The sequence below is a fragment of the Condylostylus longicornis genome, unplaced genomic scaffold, assembly GCF_029603195.1.
Source record: "Condylostylus longicornis isolate FDR11 unplaced genomic scaffold, ASM2960319v2 ptg000018l, whole genome shotgun sequence".
Lineage (NCBI taxonomy): Eukaryota > Metazoa > Arthropoda > Insecta > Diptera > Dolichopodidae > Condylostylus > Condylostylus longicornis.
The window spans coordinates 9,091,888-9,114,021 of record NW_026577987.1 but is presented as its reverse complement, the minus strand read 5'-3'; the positions used below and the strand labels follow the sequence as shown (position 1 = coordinate 9,114,021).

Here is a 22,134-nt window from a genome sequence, read left to right as displayed (position 1 = left end):
TAGATTTTATTTAAATATCTACATAGGTAATATTATTCGAATAATTTCTTTGACATATTTTTTGCAGTTTTCAACATTTTCTTGAAATATTTTCAAAAAATTTAACTTTGTCACCAATTAATTAATTTCTTGTTATAAAATTGAAAATCGATAGTGCTACTAATACTATTATTGAATTGATTGATTTATTTTTATAAATACTTAAATGTTGAATAGCTATGACAATACTTACGCAATTATTGAGTTCTTTCCATTTTTTTTTTTGATTTTCTTTCTTTTGTTCATATATATATACGTACATACATAAAAATGTAAATATGAAAAGTAATTCTGAAGTGTTGGACACTCTTGATTTTTTGATTCAATTTGAGAATTTAACTGCATATATATAAAGGGTCTTCAAAAGGACATCCTAGGAAAGTAAAATACAAAAATGTCACAATTTGAGAACGACCAATTGTGTGGCGAAGTAAAAAATTACAGATGAAATAAATATCAATTTCATCAAAATTTCATTATTTTTTAAATGTTTATTAGCATTTTGTTTAGAATATATGAGTCATGCAAATAAGATTCCCCCCTATTGAAAACTTAGGAAATGTCATCAATAAACTTCAAAATTTGTGACATAAATTGTAAAAAAAATTATTTTGATTTCTAAGTACTTGCTGCTATTTTGGCATTACAAATTTTGTAATGCCAAAATAGGAACAAGTAAAGACAAAACAGGAACAAGTTTCTGCCAAAATTTCTTGAGACAATATGATTTTGCAATACAATACCTCTTCGTACTTTTACGTGAGTGTAAAAAAATATTTAAGTTATATTACAAATAAAAATAACAATTTCAATATATTGTGATGTATGGCGAAAGCCGCGCTATATTTGTGTTCATGAACAAATGTTGCAAATCAAGTTTGCTCGTAAACATTGCTAAATTATCAGAAACATTGTAGAATTGTTATGAGCCGTTTTGAATAAGTAAAGTTTTATTGCATATCCTATGCTTTTGCAATATTGCACTTGTGAAAATATCTAGTTATTTGGCATATAAAGATTTTATTAATTTGTTAAGTGCAGACGTTAAATTGACAGATACAGATTGTAATTTGACAGCTGAAGATATTTCGTCTTATATACTTGCAATGTAGTGATAATTATGGTAATTTAATTGTGTTTACTAAGTTATTTTATTTAACAAATATATATCAATACACATGTAAATTACTTATAACTATTTTCTTAATTTTACAAGTACATACCGATTTATTTTATAAATAATATTTTCTTTTCTATTTCTATGTCCAATCAATTTCCTTTCGGTTCGCAAGTTTCTTTCCTTAATATTGTGTTCTTATTTATTTAAATTTAAGGATTATCCGACACCCTCTTCCGAATTTGTAGGAGTACATATTTATTTACTTACTTAAATTATATTTTAAATGGCCGGTAAAGTAATTTCTAGAACAATGTAGAACACATAAAATAAAAACAAAATTACGTTAATAAAAAACTTAATAAACACAAAAGAAAAAGAAAAATACATATTGTGTATATACATATGTTTATGCATGTGTACGTAAATATATACAACAAAATATGTACAAGTTTTGTATATAAATATTAACCCCTATAGAAAACGTTAACCCCTCAAGGATAAAAAGGAAAATTGTTAAAAAAAACATGAGTATATTTGAATGCATACAACATTTTAAACTTTTTACATACATATTTGTATGGATGCCGTAGTACTCTGTATTTATGTGTATACATAAATACAATGCAGTTTGTACGCACGTACATACATACGTGTACTTATTTTAATGTCCTTTATGTATAAGTGTATTAGTATTTTTATTTGTTAATTTTTTATTTTTTATGTTTTCTTTTTCCTGCTCTGTAATTATAATATGCGCAATTATTAATATTGTATACGAAATGAAGGAGTAAAAGAAGAATGACTGCGTTTTTTTTTTTTTTTCTTGAAGTTCTAATACTTACCGACTTTGTAAAAAAATATTTTGTTTTTATTAAAGGAAATTTTTCTATTATTTAAATGTGTGCTAGATTACGGTATTATGAATGATAATTTGAGAATGAACAGATTTTCTTACTAGTTGTGATTATTTTTGATAATAATGCAAGTTCAAATAATATGAGTACATATGCACTTATAATCATAAACTATTCATTAACATATTTGTATACAAGTGACATTTATGAATTTTTTACGATAAACATATTTTTTATTATTGCTGGAATTTATTATTAATGTTTAATAGTAAAAAATATAATTTTATATATAATACGGTTTGTATGACGTGGAAAAATACTTAGTGCATTTTATTACGACACATAAAATTTGGTGGCCCAAAATTAAAATTTTCTTTTTATTTCCCATTGACTACGTTAAGTCATTTATAATCTAAACGAAGTTATAATTGATTAATTTATAGCCCAAATGACTGAAATTAAATTGGAAATTTATGCATCAACTGCAAAATCTCAAAGAAATAGAACCATGTAAATTTATAAAATTAATGAGATTTCTACAATAGGATTTCAAACAATAATGATCTGAGAAATTCTTCCTTAATTTTTTATAGTTAATTAAAGCACTTGAAATGTGAAAATTTATTTGAGTACTGGTAACTCTGTTCCATTTATTTTTCAATTAGAACTCATCTCAACAGGTAAATTTATGCCATAAAAACAAATGAAATAAAAAATTAAAACAAAACAAGAAATAACACTCATTATTTATATTATAAAAACAAAAACAGAAAAAAAATTATGAAGTGAAAAAAAAAATAAAACAAAAAATTTTAGTCGATAAAAATTGCTAAAATGGCAACAATAACAATAAAAATTAAACAAAAATTATTTTGAATATTAGAAAATTTTTTTTTTCGCTTGCTTATCTTAAAATTTTTCTTTTTGTTTGAAAATTATCTTATCGATCCTTTAAAAAACGTTTCTTTTATATAAGTACATTTTTACTTATACGTACTCACTCATGTACATATATACATACATGTATATGCATTCATACAAAAATATCGTATAAAACACTTACAATGTGTAATCGAGCCACTTGAATAGTTTTTGTACGTCATTCATGTTCACACATTCACCTAAATATATATTATTCAATACATACAGTACACGGTGTCGTTGAAAATATTTTCAATCAACTAAAAAGTAATTTTTTTTTAAAAAAAGATTTCATAACTCACATTACACAACCAATTAAGTAATAAAAACATGCATGCATGTATCAAAACTGATAACAACAAAAAAATGACTAACTTCTGTTTGACTATATTAAATGATTGACAGTTAGAATTTAGTACGTTTAATCTATTCGATACAAACAAGATTGACCTCTTTCTCACTAATTAAATGTCATACGTATAAAAATCATAAACGTTGATACAAAAAACAATTTTTCTGCAAATTTACCATCATTACAGTAAAAATTTTGGAAAGTGAGTTATTCCTACTTGTCATTGTTTATTTATCATCATAATTATTATGTAAGCAGAAACTATTATGAGAGTGAAACTCTATGGAAAACATATAAAAATTATAATTATGTTGTAATCATTTATTTAGAATGTTGTAGTAAATTGTTGCACGAATTGGTAACTCTATACCATTTAATATTCAGTTAGAAGACATTTCAATAAAATAAAATATAACTAGAAATTTAAATTAATAAAATTAATTTGAATGAAGCTTTAGAGGTTTTGTATAAATAAAAATGCATTTTTAGGTTATGTAAATAAAAACAAATTGCATACATTTAGGGAAAGGAATATTGGGAAAAATGATTAAATTCTAAAAAATGTTTTCCAAACTATTTAAATTTCAAATAGATTACCTTTCAAAATTAATTAAATTAGTTACGAAATATGATCTCAATTTGCGATGGTTGCGATGGGAAGATATTTATATGAATTCACCTCGGTCATATGAAAACACGAAAAGAACGCGATTAAATGTACCTGGTATTAATAATTTTTTTAGATAGATTCGTTATTAAGCTATCAAAAACTGCTATTCCTAGAATTTTATTGGATTATTGTGTGAGTAGCAGGAGATATATGTATGTAGATGAAAAATCTAGTAATTTTTCAAATCTAATTAAAAATTATAACTTTTTTGTCCTGAACTGCAAACAGACGCATTTTTAAAAATATGTTTCTCAAATTTATTTTAGTTTAATTTTCTTTTGAAACCTTGAAGAAATTTTTAAAATTTTACAATTAAAATTTAACAATGTTCGATGAATTTTGCAAAATAATGTAGTTGTACATATAATTTAACACGGTTTAATTTTAATGAATCGCACTGTGTATTAGTAAAAAAACTATAAAAAAAAGAAAAGAAAAATTTTACAACTATAAGTAAGTGATGCTTAACTTAAGTTTTTTATTGATTTTATAAAAATTTATTATTATTGTGCTCAGATTTAATAAATTACCTATAAAATTTTTAAAAAATCCATTAAAGTTTTTATATACAAGCAAGCTTTTATCACAATAAAGTTTTTACTTTTAAATTTAAACTGTTTTAATTAAAATACCTGTTAAAATAAAATTTTACCGTTACTCTTAATTTATTCTTAAAATACTATGATATTACATAAATTAATTTTATAGGACGCAGGCCTATACGAAATGAAATTCGAATTTTAAATTTTACGAATAAAATTTCATTGAAAGTAAAATTAAATTACTACTTATTTGCACAAATATACTAGTACATATTAAATATAAATGTATGTATGAATGTGTAATTTTATAACTGAAGTTAATGTTGCTTCTTCTTTGAATTTCCGAATGATTTATGATATTTCGTACATTTCGAATATACATTTAAAATTGTAAACATTAAAATATAAAATTTTCGAACATTAAACAACTGGAATTTTTTCTTCTCATATTTTCGAGCAATATACATACATACATACATACATATGTAATTAAAATTACATTAAGTTTAATGATAGAAAATTGCGTGCTTTATTCATGCATGCATGCGCATTCAATAAATAAAGTAAAATAAAAGAGACTAATCGAAATTCCATCCACGCATCTTACACAAAAAAAAAAAATTCACTCTTCAGTGAATTTCAATGTCATTTGAATAATATGCTTATATATAAACTTACGTACTTACTACTTACTTGTCATAAATTAATTTAAAAAAAAAAACAAAAAAAAAAAAACTCAATAAATTCCATGAAATTTAAGATCTGTTGTTTTAGGATGCACTTATTTAAATAGTTTGGTTAGCCGGCACTTGTATTATAATTTTTGCAAATGCATTTGCAATTCTTTACTTTTTTATTATTTTTATTATTATTGACATTCAATGCCAAAAATTCAATCTTAAAATTTATGTTCCTTTAATTATATACAATAAAACCAAGTATACATACACACTATGTATTAATATCAATAAAAAATAACAAGAAAAATTACATAAATTTTAAATTTTATAAGACCCAAGATAACATGCAACTTTATAGCTTGTAATTAAGTACTCAAATATATATTTAGTAAAAATTTGCTAGACTTTTATTAAATATAAAATATTTTAGTTATTTTTGGTGCTGAAAATTAATTATTTACATACATATATTTATCTGAATGTTAGGGTTAAAAATTTTTTTTAAAATTAATGAGATAAATTTAAATTTCAACTACTGTATTGATTAACAACTTCCTTTTTAATTTTTATTAAATTGGTTTTAATTTTGTGACAAATGAAAAATTATTCATTTTTTAATTTTAACATTTAGGAAAATTAAATTTTAATAATAACTTAAAATAGCTTAAAATTTAAATAAAAAATTACATTTAATCGGATGCCAGACAAACTCCATATTAAATTTCCTGGCGCTCAAACTAAAAAATTTACGTATTTGTGTATGTCCACGCATAAATTTAAAAACAAAAACTCAAAAATGAGCACAATTATTTTACATAATTAATTTAAAAAATTTTAACCCTTTGATATTTATGTAATATTTCTGTTTCTAATAAATTTTTTGTTAATTATAGCAATTAAGAACAAAAATAGCACTGTTGGTTCAAAATTTGGGCTGAGTAGCGCGAATTTTTTTTTAGATAAATAGCCGAAAACCTAAGTATTTGAAAAACTTCCGTATCAAATTTGACATATTGAAGTGAAATTTTCCAGGTGGATGAGGTTTTTCGAAATTTTCATAGATTTTTTACATTCCAAACCTCACAATTGAAAATTTTTTGCTTAATTAAAATTCTTGTACCTTGTTATTGTGTGACTTTCAATTTAAAATCAAATTTGTGAAATAAAATATTATTAAATAAAGTTGAATTTAATAAAATTTTTGAATTCTTTTAAAGTGATAAACAAAATGAACACATCGGGACGTAACGTACATAAAAAACACCAACACAAAAAGAACAGTAAAACACCAACGCGTTAGAAGAGTAAATAAGTTGGTTAATTTTTGAATTGTTATTTTATATCAAGGCATACATATGTGAATTTTATTCGTACAATACCTTTACAATAACAAATATATTGAACTGATACTTTTCAGTTGATTTGAAATTTTAAATTATATAGACCGCGTCTAATTTGGTCATTATGACAAAATTACATACAATAAATCAAAACTTATGTCTTTTATTAGTTTGGTCTTGTTCTTGGTATATTCATTATGGTTAGCACTTACATATAAGCACTTAAATTTTATTCCTCAACTGTAACATATCACATTTTAATAATTTTTAATATTATAATTAAAATATTTACATGCAATTTTTGTATTTTATTGTTGTAACCAAGTAACTATGAAATTATGTAATTAAATTGCTGTAAAAATATTATTGATGTAATAAAAAATTTACGCTAATATTATTAATTATTTAAAAATATGTACATTAGGCATTTATTGCAAGTCCATTAAAATGTAAGCAAACATTTTGTTTTCGTTAAATGCTTACGAGTACAATACTCAATTCCAATTCAAAAAGAGTGTATGTTTGATGTGCGTGTGTGTGTGTGTGTGTAAAAGTGAGTGCACATAAATTTTTTATTGCCCCCCGAACATAAATCAATTATCAAAGTGTGTCAATAGTAAAAAGAAAAAAAAAACAAACATTTTTCTTTTTAAATAAGCCATAAATATTTTAAGAGTGTTTAACAACGTCGTAATTCATACAAGTGCATTTAATTTTTCAAAAAGAAAAATTAAATGCACTGAAATTCTAATAGTTCACTCTTAAATGTTTTTGTATTTTAGAAAAGCATAATATTTTACAATATTGATTGATCGTTTCATATATACGAGTACGTTATGTTTAAATGTATGTATTTAAAAAATCTTACACATCTATACTGAAAATGAAATAAAATAAATAAAATATGAAAAAAAAAATAAAAGAAAATCAATTCAATTTAGTGTGATTTGTACGCAATTATGTGGTGCATTCAATTTTCAATTTGCATTTTTATAGATGTCAATAAATATGAAAAATATTACAATTCAATAATGTGGCGTTAGTTGAATAAGACTATTTGGAATAAAGTTGTAATATAGCTTGTCAAATATAATTATGTGGAATGAAATTAATGTCTGTGTATTTAGCAAATTGCATTATTATCCTGTGTTAGTTATTTAGCTAGGGAATAAATAAAACAATGTGATACACAATGGAAATTTTTTTAAAATTCATTTAAATTTTTTTTGACACTCGGATGATTTTGATTTCTGATATCGTATTTGCTTTACACTATGTACGTAATTTTATTGTATACCCTAAAAATTAAAATGAAATTTTTAAATAGTGAATTAGTTTTGCTTTTAATGCGCTAAAGTTTAACATTTCAAACTAGAAAACTAAAAAAAAAAAAACATTTTACTTTTAAGATTTTCTTAACTTTACTTTCAAAAGAAGAGAAACAGTTTTCGCTTAAAGTAATTCGAGTACAATTCATTGAAAGCGTAACGTCGTAAAATGGATTGCCAATTGCCCAATTCACAAAAATTGACTCCTTCCTTGTTTTGTTTCTTGCTTACTTACTTATTTTAACACATTTTTCTTTTTTAAATTTAGGAAATCAACGAGAAGTGGAAAATTAATGGAAATCAATAAAAAGAAATTTTAATATTTTTAGTTTATTGAAAAATGTTGCGAAAATAAAGAAAACATGGAAATTTTTTTTTCATATTGCCATTTCTACGATTACAAGTATTTAAGTAATTGTAATTAAAATAAAAAATCATGCGTTTTAAGGTATTTTAAAATTTACTTTCCAATTGAATAAACTCTGGCTGTAATACACAGCTTTTTATTTTCACAATATAATATTATAGCAAAAAAAAAAAATAAAGTAAGTAATTTAATGTAAAAAACTAGTACGAATATTATGCATGCTTGTAGGGCATTATAAATTTGCCTATACGTTAGTATAACTGAGAAATAATAGTTTGAGTATTTTGTTCTCAGTATTTTTTTCTAATGTTCTCAATATTTGATTCTAAGTAATAGTTGATGTAGCAATGCCGGTCTGATCTGCTGCTCACTCAAAACTTAAATTCTTATTATATTCTAGTATTCATATAATAGTTCTAGTACTGAAATTCCATACAAACTAACATAACAATAGGGACAAATCGATGTAGTTGTTGTAAGCCTCTTTAACGGTAAAAAAAAACATTATAATTCACTTATAGTGAATATATGTCGTAATTATATTAAAATATTAATAATACTCATATATACACGATGTGATTGTCACCATAATAAAATGGTAGATGAGCATGGCGAGTTAAAGACAGACAAACTTAAATTTTTATAAAATTAAGCGAAATTCAATTCCTTCAAAATTTTCGAAATACAAAACAAAAATTGAAAAAGAAAACTAAGTTTTTTTTTTATAGATAATTTTTTTTCCTTCAATTCATTTTTAATTTTTCATTTTATTGCTCTTTTACTTTTTTATTTGTGTATCAAAAATCTGTCAAATAATAATTTTTTTGTGCGAAAAATAAAAAAAAAATGGAAATATGTTTTTGTAGCGGAATATTTCGCATTCATTATCGCAAATAGTTTTTTATTTTTTCAGACCGAAAGCGAAAAAAAATCATGAATCAAAAATAAAATGAAAAATTGAAAAAAAAAATAAATGTTGTTATCTTGTATAACACTACCAAAATACTCACAATAAATGTCTGTGGTTTCAAAGGAAATCTACCAAAATAAATAGAAATTGTTTCAAATTCTTGATTTAGCTTTAAAACAAAATTATAGAGCTCTGTTTCACTTCATTATTTAAAGTTCGGTTTCCGAGCCGTGATTTTCCGTGAGCCGATCGAACAGTGATGAAAAATTTGCTGAATCTATTTTCAACTGAATGAATTCCAATTTCAAAAAAATTGGTCGACTATTTCTCTTTATATGGCCAAAGCTGTAAATTCGGCTGTAAAAGTTAAGTGGTTTCTCTCAATGTCAGACGAGGTACATATATAAAACGCTAAGTTAACCGTTTAAATAATATTTTCTTAAAATAGATCAAAAATACAAAATCGACCGGTAATAAAGGTTCAGTTACCGAGGTCGAGTATAAGTTGATCGATCCGTGCCATAAGAAAAAACTCAAGTGAATATTTTCGGTCAACCAAAATTGAGACACACGAGTGCTCACACAAACCAACAGTCCAACATCGCGCTATAAAATTTTATTTACACTTCCTTATTATGGAGAAATGCGATTCTGCAGAAAACACGAAATGCGAAATTTGGTTCCGTTACATAATCTCCTTTATTTTTATTGTCAAAATCGAGTTAGGCCGTTCGTGCTTGTAACAACAGATTATAATTTTTTATTATTATACTTAATGATTTATGTACATATTTATGTACTTCTATATACATATGTAAATTAGCAGTTAAAATCATCATAACACTTGATATTCACATGTATGTACAAATAACTACATACATATACATAATTATATTTATACTTAAACAAATATTTATTCAGTGAAATAGAAAAAAATTATAATTTTATTAAATATTAACTAAAAGCAAAAAAATTAAAATCTAATTGTACATTTACAATATTTCCAAACTTGTACACAAATACGCACATACATGTATATTTCACTTAATTTATACATTGTTAACACTTGTATTAAATTTCAATATTAAAAAAAAAAATTTTTAATTTTTTTCTAAATAATTTAAATATTCTCATACATAACTCTTCAATATAAAACAATAATATTTTCCATTTACTCATTGATTTTGAAATATAAGATTTTTTCTAAAGTTACACGAATAACTGCATTTTGGGAGTAAATGATGCAGTTCGATGAATTTATGCTTTGTTTATGAATTGCTTATATTAAAAAAATTTCGAAATGAAAATCATTGAAATTGAAAAACTGAGATATTTTAAGAAATGTACTTACCTTTTTTGTGAATTAATCTCTTTTTGTATAAAAGTTTTGTTTACAATAACTTAATTATTTTCAGTTTTTCTGAATTACATTAATTTTCTTTAATAAATCTCAACATGTTCCGGAATTTTAAACTGAAGCTTGTTTTTTTTTTTTATAAATTTCGAATTTAATTTTTTTATTTTGTTGAATTTGTTTTGACAAGCTGTAAATAATTCAGGAAAACTCATCTCATATTTTATACTTACATATAGAGAAGATTTTATTTTAATAAACGATTATTCATGGAATTCTTTATAATTTTATACTAACCTCGTATTAATTAATTAGAAACTGATTATTTGAAAAAAAAAATTAAGTACTGTCCAGTTTAAAAATAGAACTTAGCTTCTTTTCTGAAACGTTCAAAATTCAGATATGTACATATGTATACCAAATTTTCATTTATACATATTTTGTTATTCATAATATTATATTTTTATATATTAACATACACAGGGTGATTCAGTAATAAATGCAATGTTATATTCCATTGCTTAGAGAGAATCAAAAATGTGTAGAACTTTTGTTTGAGAGGTTTGGCAGTCAAAGCTCGATGATTTCCGAGACACAGAGATTTTGAAAAATATATCTGACCATATTTTCACTTGCAGAATTTCACAGAAACAGAAAAATTCTGTAAAAAAATTTTTTATTGCTCTGTAAAAATTTTTTGACCAAATTTGTCATCACAAAAGAAGCTTAAAAAACAAAAAATTGGCAAAAAGTTTTCTAAAATTAGTGGACTTGGTACTTCGAAATTATATAAGATGAAGTACTATGTTGATATTAAGCTCTTTATTATGAATTCAAACAACGTTTGTAATCGCCATAAAAAAATAAAATAATAAATAAAAGAATTAATTTTAAAATCCCCGTATCTCGGACATCATCTTCTTAAACAAAATTCTCAAACATTTTTTTAATTCTCTAAACGATGGCACACAATATTATACTTATTATTGAATCACCCTGTTTATAAGTACTTCCACCAAATAAGATTGAAAATTAAATATAATCAGATTTCAAAAATATATAATGAATAAAATTTCTTAAATATTTTGTATCAATCCTTCAAAAAGTATTAAACAACTAATACGAGCAATTAAAAGTGTTATTAAAAACTGGAAACAAACTGCTTTAATTTATATGTAGTTGTACACTCATAGAATCCGGTTTTAATATTTAATAAACTTTTATGTAGAGCATAATATGAAGTTAAGTAATAATAATGAGATCAAATTTCAAACTACACATTGAAATAATATTCAATATTAATTTAATTAAAAATAATAATGAAATACATATGTAAGTATTAAAAATTCTTGAATTCAGAATTAAATTCTTATTAATAATAATAGTGAGATTCATATTTTTATAAGTGGTAATTATACTATGGCAGGGGGTTTCCTTTTACTATTGAATAAATAAATTTGTTATTGAAAGTTATAATTAAGTATATTGTTGTAAAACGACTACATTATAATATTTTTAGTTCAGAAAATTAATATTAGTAATGAAAATGAGCTTAGATGATTTAATCGACTTACAAAACACCTAACAATATTTTTTATACCGTTCAAGATTGTGTAGTTGTAGTTCTGTTTTTGGATTCCAATCTTAAAATTTTTAAAACTATTTTCACAAAACTTTTCATATTCCGTTTGCTAGCCTCTTTATTAATTGTTGTCAGTAAAATCATACTTTATAAGTCCATTTCGTTTTTTAAAGCAAAACAAAAAAAATTAAAAATTAAAAATCAAAGAACTCAAAATAGTTAAGGTTAAATTCTTATTGAAATTTCAATAAAACGTGTATATTAATTTTAAATTTATTTAAGATTTTCTTGAATAGACCACACCACATACCGTTACCAAAATCAAATCAGTACAACTTAAACATATATCAAAAAAATTGTATAAAATTCTTTTAGTCAATTGTAAAATTCTATATGCATATTATAGAAAAATAAAATATTGTATAGGCAAATGTTTTTTACCTTGAGATTAACACGTTTTTATTATTAATAATAAGTTTTTTTTTTATTTTATCGTATCGATATACAAAGGCTTTAATATCATATGCATATGTACATACATATATATATACATATTGAAATACAACACCCTTTAAATAATTCAATAATAATTTTTTCATATTACCGTTTTACATTTAATTTATAAAAATTATCTTACATTTTGATTTAGTAAAAAATTTAATGGACTTAAATTTTGTCGAACAGTCAAAATATATACACACATATGTACTAGTGTTTAAAAATAAATTGTTTTTTCCGATTGCAATTAATGAAGATTTGCTAAAAATTAAGAAGTAAGTAATTTAATTACAATTAGAGTTAATAGAAATATTTCTATATCGTAAAATATAAAGTAGATAGAATTTAATTTCGACGGCTGTATATTACATTTACACCTATATATTTGACAAATTAATAAACAATTCTAAAATATCAAGTAATTTCATAAAAACTCTTAACATTTTTCTTTTAAATTCATCCTCAATAAAATGTTAATGACCTAAGAACAATGCCTTTTATTTGTTCCGTTAAAATTCGTTTGGCAATGATAAAACGGCACCGGCGCATATACAAAGAACAATTTCTCTATTTGTTTTAAAAAATAAAAAACGATTTTTAATTTAATTAATTTTTTAAACATAAACTTACACTTTGACAATTAAATTGTCAAATTTGACATCGTAGCCGTTTGTCAAAATGACAATAGTACTGTTTTCATACAAAATCGATTATAAGTATATTTTTTGTTAATTTTTTTGAAATAAAAAAAAATCTCTAAAAATTTTATTGCTTGTTTCTTTCATTTTAATTTTTGGTTTCTTTTTTTTTTTCTATTTGCTTTTTCAACCGTTGTTTTTACTGTTGTATATTTTATTTTGTACTAAATTTACCTACAATATAAATAATTATTTAAAGTAGCATAACAAATAGGTACAATATCACATACTTACATACGAGTATTTTCTTATTTTATGTTTTCTCGTATTTTTTTTTTGGCGTCATAGCAATGTCAAATTTTTAAAAATAAAATTGATACAAATTACTTTGCTATTTTTAGATTTTTTTTTTTTGTTGAAGAATAAGTATTAAGTATAATGAAATAAATAAAAAGAGAATAAGAAAACAAAATCCAAAATATTAAATAACCACAGAAATTTGAAATTTGAACAAAATGTGAATTGTTTTATAAAAAAATTGAAAAAAAAATTTAATGAAAAAATTAAAAGTCATAATAATATAATTAAAAAAAATTATAATAATAATAACAACACAAAAAAATATTAAAATGTCAAGGCCAGACTAAGTTTTATGTACTTAATCTAATCATAATGCACATACATCCATACATACATACATAGATTGTTTAATTATTACTATCAAAAGTAATATTCCAAGAAAAAATAACAAATTTTTCAAAATAACAAACCTAAATTTTAAAGCTCTATAGTTTGTTTTTAAAAAAATGGCAGAGTTATACGAATTTCTCAAATTTTTTTTTGCTCTAACATTGAAAATAATTATATGTCATCATCTGGATTCAATTCTGCATCAATATAAATTCAATGTTCGCTAATTGTACTGCATTTCTAAGCCTCTTTTGAAAATACTTGATATATAAATAAAATGAACTAAAAAATTTTTAAAGTCCAAATTTTATGACATTTATCCAGTAAATTTTTTAATTTAGCTCAAATTTTAATTTTAAATGTAAAATTTTTGTACACTTGATTATTATTTTATTATTAAAAATTGTTGTACTTTTACAATATAGGGTTAAAGAAAATACACTTAACAAAGTCATTTGATAAAGAAAAAGAATGGTAACAATTCAGATTTTTATAAACGCAATACTGTGAGGTAATAACAACTACGAAACACAATTCTTCCAAAACATAATGTTATGAATGTGCAATATATTTTTAACTATTCTATAAAATCATATATGACTTGATTTAACAGCGCTTACTATACTAATTTTGCTCTGTAAGTATGTAATAACATAAATATAGCGCATTTTTCACTATATATTGCGATATACTGCGGTTAGGAAATGGCCTGTTCTACTCAGCCTCCCATTCTCTTACCCCTTTTACATAATATATTATTCTATTAGAAAAATTTACTTAGAGTTAGAGCCTACTAAATTTTCAAAATTTTTATCCAATATAATTTCGTTTAAAGCCCAAAAAAATTAAGATTTGATTGTACGTTATTGTTATTGCACTCGCAAAAAATTTTTGAACTCAAATTATAATCTTTATCTTCTATCTATTTTATTTTTTCACTAAATATTGCGTAAATTATTTTTATTTTTTTTTAATTTTTGTTTCAAATTTTTATTTATTTACTTAATTTAAAAATTTTTAAACTAGAATATTTTAGTGAGTGTTTAGAAAATAATTCATTTTAATAATAAGTAAGAATGTTTTCATTATTCAAAACAAAAAATAGTAATCATCCTTGACATTTATGCAATAATTAAAATATTTTTTTGCATATTTTTGATATTTTGTAGCGAAACAAAATACATACATTGTTATTTAAAATAATTTTAATATTTTAAGTGTCCCAAATGAAATTTTATAAAAAAGAATTTAGTACTTATAATTTTCATAGAATTATTCAGATTTTCTTATTATTTCTAGTGCGACTAGCAAATTCTTAAATTACCCGAAAAATCTTAGAAAAATTAATAAGAAATTTGAAAAAAAAACAGGATTGAAGAAATCTCAGTTCGCAACAGTTTAGTTTCCAAGCAAGTTAAGAAAGCGCTTCAACATTTTTGAAAAAAATTCTTCTTTGAAAATTCATAAAGTATTTGATTATTAAGCAAGCCACAAACTTAGTACATATACCAAGTTGGAATTGAATTAGAACACTGGTTTGCTGTTGCTTAAATTCTAAATGATTTTTTAGAATTTTACAATTTTTGGAATTTCGCAAATAACTAGATTTTTTTTGCAAATCTGCTTCTTCTTACATAGTTGGTCAATATCCAATATTAGAAGGCCAGAATAAATTTAAAATTATTTGCGAGCTTTTTTTTCACATAACATCCATATATCATTAACCCAAGAAAAAAAAAATAATAAAAAAAAAAACAAAAGACAAATTAGTTTATAAAACTTAATATTTTAATTTTTTCTTTTTGTTTTTAATTAATTAATTTAATAAAATTTTGTTTAAATATTCAACCACTTTTATAATTATATATAATAATATACTTATGTACAAATAAACATAACACACATGTCTAATGATAATAAAATATTCGACACTCGGCAATTTGAGCAAAACAAAAAAAAAAATGTTTGTGATCTTCTTAATGGTTAGGTTCTTGTTTTCCTTTCCTATCTCGTGTATTTTATAAATGAGTGAAGCCCCCCACCCTCTTACCCGCTTCCTAATATTGTTTTAATCAAGTTTAATATTTCTCTTGTTTTTTTTTTTTTAGTTTGATCAGTTTGCTCTGAAATATTTCTCATATACAAAAATATTTGCTTAATTTTTTTATTTCGTTTTTGAATTGTTGCTCTTTTTTTTTGATATTTTTTTATCAATTATTACTGGTCTCTTATTAAGGTGGACGAGTAAGAATTAGACAAGATGTCTTCAGAATTTTATTAATCAAGAAAAAAGAATTAAAAATTAATCAACATTCTTGTTAATTATGGTTATTAGCAAACCAGTACACTAAAAGGTTTTTTAATTTAAAGTTGCTTTAAATTGAACAAAATTTAATATAAATTTGTGTAACCAAATTATGCTAATTTAGTTTTACTTTTATTGGTAATTTATAGTTTTCTATATTATAAATAGAGAATGATTAGCGCTTGTGCACTAATATTTTTATTAACGCAATACGGCAAGACGATAACGCAATATATTTTTGACAATTCTATTAAAGCAGAAGAGTTCATATGATTTAACTGTGGACTCGTAGCAATTTCACTATATTGTAAATAAGTTTTAAATATGAGCAATTTTGTGAAAACCTTCAACATTTTAAAATTCCTTTGAAAATATACGCTTAACATGTTAATTTGTTTCTAAATATAAACTACAAATTAGAAAGGAAACAAAAAATTTTACAGGTGTATGCACATATGTTATTAATGTAAATGCAATTAGTGAAATTATTTCAGTAACTTCAAATTTTTAACTAATTAAAGTTGTTGAAATGAAATTTGAATATTTCTAATGAATTTAGTTTTAAATTTTAAGCATTTTTTTCAGAATGATATTACTAACCTTGAATTTCTAGCCACGTTTACATTAAACGTTAATATAACTCTTTCGAGATTAGCATGCTTCTCATAACCAAGCAAGTAAAATGTCTAGTTAACCATAATTACTAAAGTAAAATCTTGTATTGCATGATATTTGTATGTTTCTTACAATATAAGGATAATAAAGAATAAAGTGAGAACAAATCTATTTGAAAACTAGAGAAAGAGCAAGAACATACTTCAGGTGCTTCAGGGTTAAATTAAGTTTTTGAAGAACTAAATTTTATAAATTTTCTATTGTTAAATATTTTCGGAAACAATTTTGAATATATTACGAATTTTTATTTATTTTTTTTTTAATTAATCTTAATTAATTTGATTTTGTTTAAAAATTATAGACAACATAAAAATTATTAAAATTCTTTGTCATAAAACTATAATTTTTTTTTTCTTTTTTAAAATAGAATCCAGCAATATTTGAATTTGAAATTGTTTAGTTTATATTTTAAAAACAAAAAATTACTAATCGGTTTGCAATTTTTTTTTAATTTCATTGATTAAGTTTAATTGAAAATCAGAAAATAAAAAAATAGCACATAAATTCAATTTTATGTGCTATTATTTTAGTCTTATATAATTTTAAAAAATTATTTTGAAAAAACTTTTTTTTGAAAAATGAATGAGTTTGCGTATACGAGTACAATATTCATATAAAAAAATTTCGTTTGCATGTACATAGTTGTTATAGTTTTTCAGTGTTTACACAATGTTTATTAGTTTACGTGCATTTTACGTCACAAAAATAATTTTGACATTTATGCGTGTATGTATTTCATGTCAGTGGATAATATGAATTAAAAAAAATTACTATTTCGATCTGTCAAATTATAATTTTTACATATTACAAACGCTTTTTCTAGAAATTATTTATATAAAATGGCTTGAGTTTTTTAAAAAAATTTTAAACCGGAAAAATAATTTTTATTTAAAAGTTTTCCTAAGTTAAAGAAAGATGTAAACAAATACTTCTTATAGTTTTATTAAACCGCCACTAGACGGATCGTGTCGTTAAATTCATCAATTTGTATTTAAATAATTTTAATAAATCCGAGTGAATTTGGAGTAAGCAAAATTTTCGAAAAAAAAGTACGTTGATATTTCAAATGTCAAATATGGTAATGTATAAGTATGTATGCGCAAACGCATTTAAGAACGCTTCCGTTTCATTTTTGAATTAGAAGAATTAATTGAACATTCAAAAGTAAGAACTATTAATTTTAATGTTGTTATAAAAAATTTTGGTCTGTACTGCATTAGCATCTGTCAATAAAAAATACTTAATTTGTTTACTTTTAAAGTTAAAAATATAAATTCTATTTTTTCTTTTCTTCCTATTTTTTTTTATATTTTAAAATATGTATTTTATTAAATAAATTGAATAAAAAATTCCACCATCATCAAATCACGTGCTTTTTCTACTAAAAACTTATTGTTTTTTTTTTGTTCTTACTTATACTTATCTTATTTCTCTTTCTAACCCCTTGATTTTTTATATTACATATTTATAAACAAAAGAGAGGAAGATGAACAATAATTTTTTCGGTACAACATACTCGTACACAAGTTAGTGTGCAAAATAAAAAAGCTAGCAACGAAAATTTTTTAACGCTCATTTCATCCGCTTTGCGTTTTAATTCAATTTTTTTTCGGTTAGGTGTGTTTTACGACTCTAAAATATCAACTTTTATCAATAGAATTTATTAAAAACTTTATAAAGAATATCAAAATAACAATTATGTATATGTATTTCCTTAAAAAATTATTTGAAAAAAAAAAAAAAAGAAAACAAAATTCAAACGAAAAGTTGGATTGAAATTTGGACATTTTTGAAACAGAAAAAATCAAAATAAAAGAAATTTTTTGTATAGAAAATTGTGCCAAATCGACTTGAAAGGAATTTTCACTCACTCGCTGAAGATGTTTTTGTTTGTCTTTTTTTTTGTTGCTATTATACTACACATTATGACTTAGTCATCAAATTTAATTTTGGAAACAACACAACATAAAAAATATTCATAACAATAACAATTTATATTAAGTATGTGTCGCTCTTTAAAGGCATGTTTACATGGTACATTAATTAAAATCTTTATGTACTATATGAAATATTTAATAAGGACTATATAAAGTATTCAGTTGACAACAATTTTTGACTTTGTACTATAATTCATGTGTATATACTTACATATATATATATATATATACTTAATTACTTATCATGTTAATATTCAGAGGAGAATAATTTTATTCACCACATTAAACTTAGTTCCTATTTTATAATTCATTCTAATTAACTTTTTATATGTATAACACTATATTTACTTTACATAATTCATTTCTCCATGTATATGAACTCGCAAGTATATATTATATAATTTAAAATTTTAAAAATTACGTCATATAAAATGGTAAAGTAGTTCGTTATTTCATTTGTGTTAGAAGAGTTACAAAATTATTAAAAATATGGTGATGCAATAGATGAATAATAATAAATTTGAAAGTATTTGAAGAATTTACTCGGATTTAGCAAAACAAAGTAAAATATAATAAAAGAAATTCAAGTTGGAAATTTTAAAAGAGAGTTATAGTACATATCTCTTGATGTAGTAACATTTCTCTCTTAAGATTATAAATTGCAAAACTTCCGAAAGTGTCAAAATATTCTTAATTTCGATTTCTTCAGCTTGACTTTAAAATAATTAAAAATTATCAAAAAATATAACGTGGAGAAGAGAAAAATAGGAGCTAGAGTTGTTTTTTTTCTACTTAAAATGCTCTTGATTTTCTAGATGCTTTCATTTTTTAATTCCGATTATGATTTGAAATGAATGAGTGTATTAAATCCAAAGGAAATTATTTTAAACATATAAAATATTTACAAACTTTTTTTGAATTAGAAGGATTACAATGAAAATTGAATTTGAAACATACTAACCGAATATAAATAGAAATATAGTATGGTTATAAGTGCAATCTGAGGTAGTAATTTTAAAAATTCGAAAAATTTTCCTTCTCTTATATTAAGCAACACATATGTACGGTTACATATGCAATCTTACTTATATTATAGTGTGTATTAATTTACACTTTAAGAAAACTGTCTGACTATTATGTAAAATATTTATAATTTTGTTCAAATATCTTTGTTTTTGTTGTAAATTAGGTTTTGCATTTTTCCTTGTGTTTCTTTTCTTCTGTAAATAATTAAGTACATTGTTTTAGGGCGCCGGGCAACTTATCTACTAAAAACAATTATTTTATACTTATTTATACTTATTTATATAGAAAAAATTATTTCTAAACAAAATTAAATATTATACAGCAAAGTAATCGAAATTCGAAACAGACGAATTATACAAATTGAATGTTTATTTGAGTGCGTGTTTTATTTTCGAAATTTTTATGGTATTATTATAAAAATCAAACTTTAATGAATACAGTCTAAATCAGATTTTTTTTTTATATAGAAAATTCTAATCAAATCATAGTTTAGGCCAATTGGTTTCAGTTAGAGTTCGATTTCAAATTCAGAACAATTTTATTTGGTATTGCAAAGAATCCAAATTAAATTTAAATTTTATTTTAATATTAAATTTTCGAATAAAATATATACGAAAATATTCGATTTTCGAAAATAATACTGTATAAGCTTTGTAGCATACAGCTGCAAATTACAAAATAAAATATTTTAAATGTTCTAAATAAGTTATTTAGAATTTAAAGTACTTTACGTTTTTTCCTTTTCATTTTTGTTTTCGAAATATTTGAATAATGAATTGAATGAAACTTTTTTTATTGAAAACGCAAGCGATTAAATAAACATGTTACGTACTCAAAAATTGTTACATACCTATGTATATAATATTTTATATATTGTGTACGTATACAATATATAAAAATTGTATGTGGCCAAAAAGTATTGTATATATATATATATATATAATTTTGAATGGAGGATTTCTGTTTCTTTTTTTTTTAATTTATTTTGGCAAGAAAATTTTCAGTCGCATTTTGTGTCTTCATTTTTACATTTTGTTTACACGTAATTATGTACGTACATACATAATGATTTTCTTTTTAGAGAAATCTCGTGTTCTGTTATTTTTCTTTTTTCTTTTTTTTTAAATTTTCACATGGTTAAATTTGGTTAAATACTATATACAATGTGATTCAGAATATATGTATCCGTACACACATATATGTATTTGCAAAAATAAAAAATATAGTCATACCAACATAAATATGCACATACATATATGAAAGCATATTAAAATGTATTAAAATTTAAAATTAGCGTAAAATGAACGTAAATAACTATTATTAAATTTTCTTTTTTAAATTTTAAGGAATTTATGATGTTTTTATAATTTCGATACATGTTTACACATAAAATTTAATTTAGAGTATAATTGTGTCTCAAAAAACTCGGGCAACATCACAAATAATCGTGATTTTTTTTTTTCGTTTAAATTCATTAATCATAAAAAGAAATGTTATTTTTATTCAACTTATTTGAAGTTTAATGATTCTTCGAATTCTATAATTCTAGTATTATTTCCGGAGTTTTTTCTAGAGATTATTTTCACAAAATCTTACTTATTGTTCTTTTCCTACTCTTTTATTTTAATACGAATGATTTTCAACCCATTAAGTAGCTATTCAAAAATCACTTTTACAATTTTCACAAAGAATTCTAATATCAATTATAAAATATTTCATTAGAATGAGTTTTCGTTTTTCTGAGACCCATGTAGAGTTCTTCACATAAATTTTAAGTTAGTAATTGTAACTTTTGTTCTTTAAAAAATTTTATTCCTCTGGATCATTAGAGGCCAACTTTAAGACCGACAGCAATAATTATATGGCAAATTAAAGTTTCTTTTGTTAGGCTCTCAGTTCACTTGTGAAAAATAAAATATATTTTCAATAATAATTGTTGGTCAAAATATTCCAACATAAATTAATTGAATTGAATGTTTAGATTATTCAATTTTCGTTTAAGGTATCTTATTAAGTTAATTTTAATTTTAACTTTTAATAATATTATTTTTAATTAAAAATAAAGGTCAACAATTTAATATTTACATTATTTATATACGCGATTAGTGTTCAGTGTTGTTAAAATTTTCTCTTCACGTCATTTATTTTCATACCTACTTGCTTCTCTTACAATGCATTTTTTGAATAATTCAGCGCAGCCAATATATTTTAAATAAATTTGAAAATGTTAAGAAACCATTCCATTTCGACACAAAAATTCAAAAGTTAAAAAAAGATTGTGTGTTTTCTTTTTTAACTTTTTTTAT

At 22.8% G+C, this 22,134-nt stretch overlaps 1 protein-coding gene across 1 annotated transcript in view; it reads left to right on the top strand.

The window, feature by feature from the left end:
- LOC129606545 (non-canonical poly(A) RNA polymerase protein Trf4-1-like) overlaps positions 1-22,134 on the top strand; it is an 88,347-nt gene that overhangs the window by 8,996 nt on the left and 57,217 nt on the right. The window lies entirely within an intron of this gene.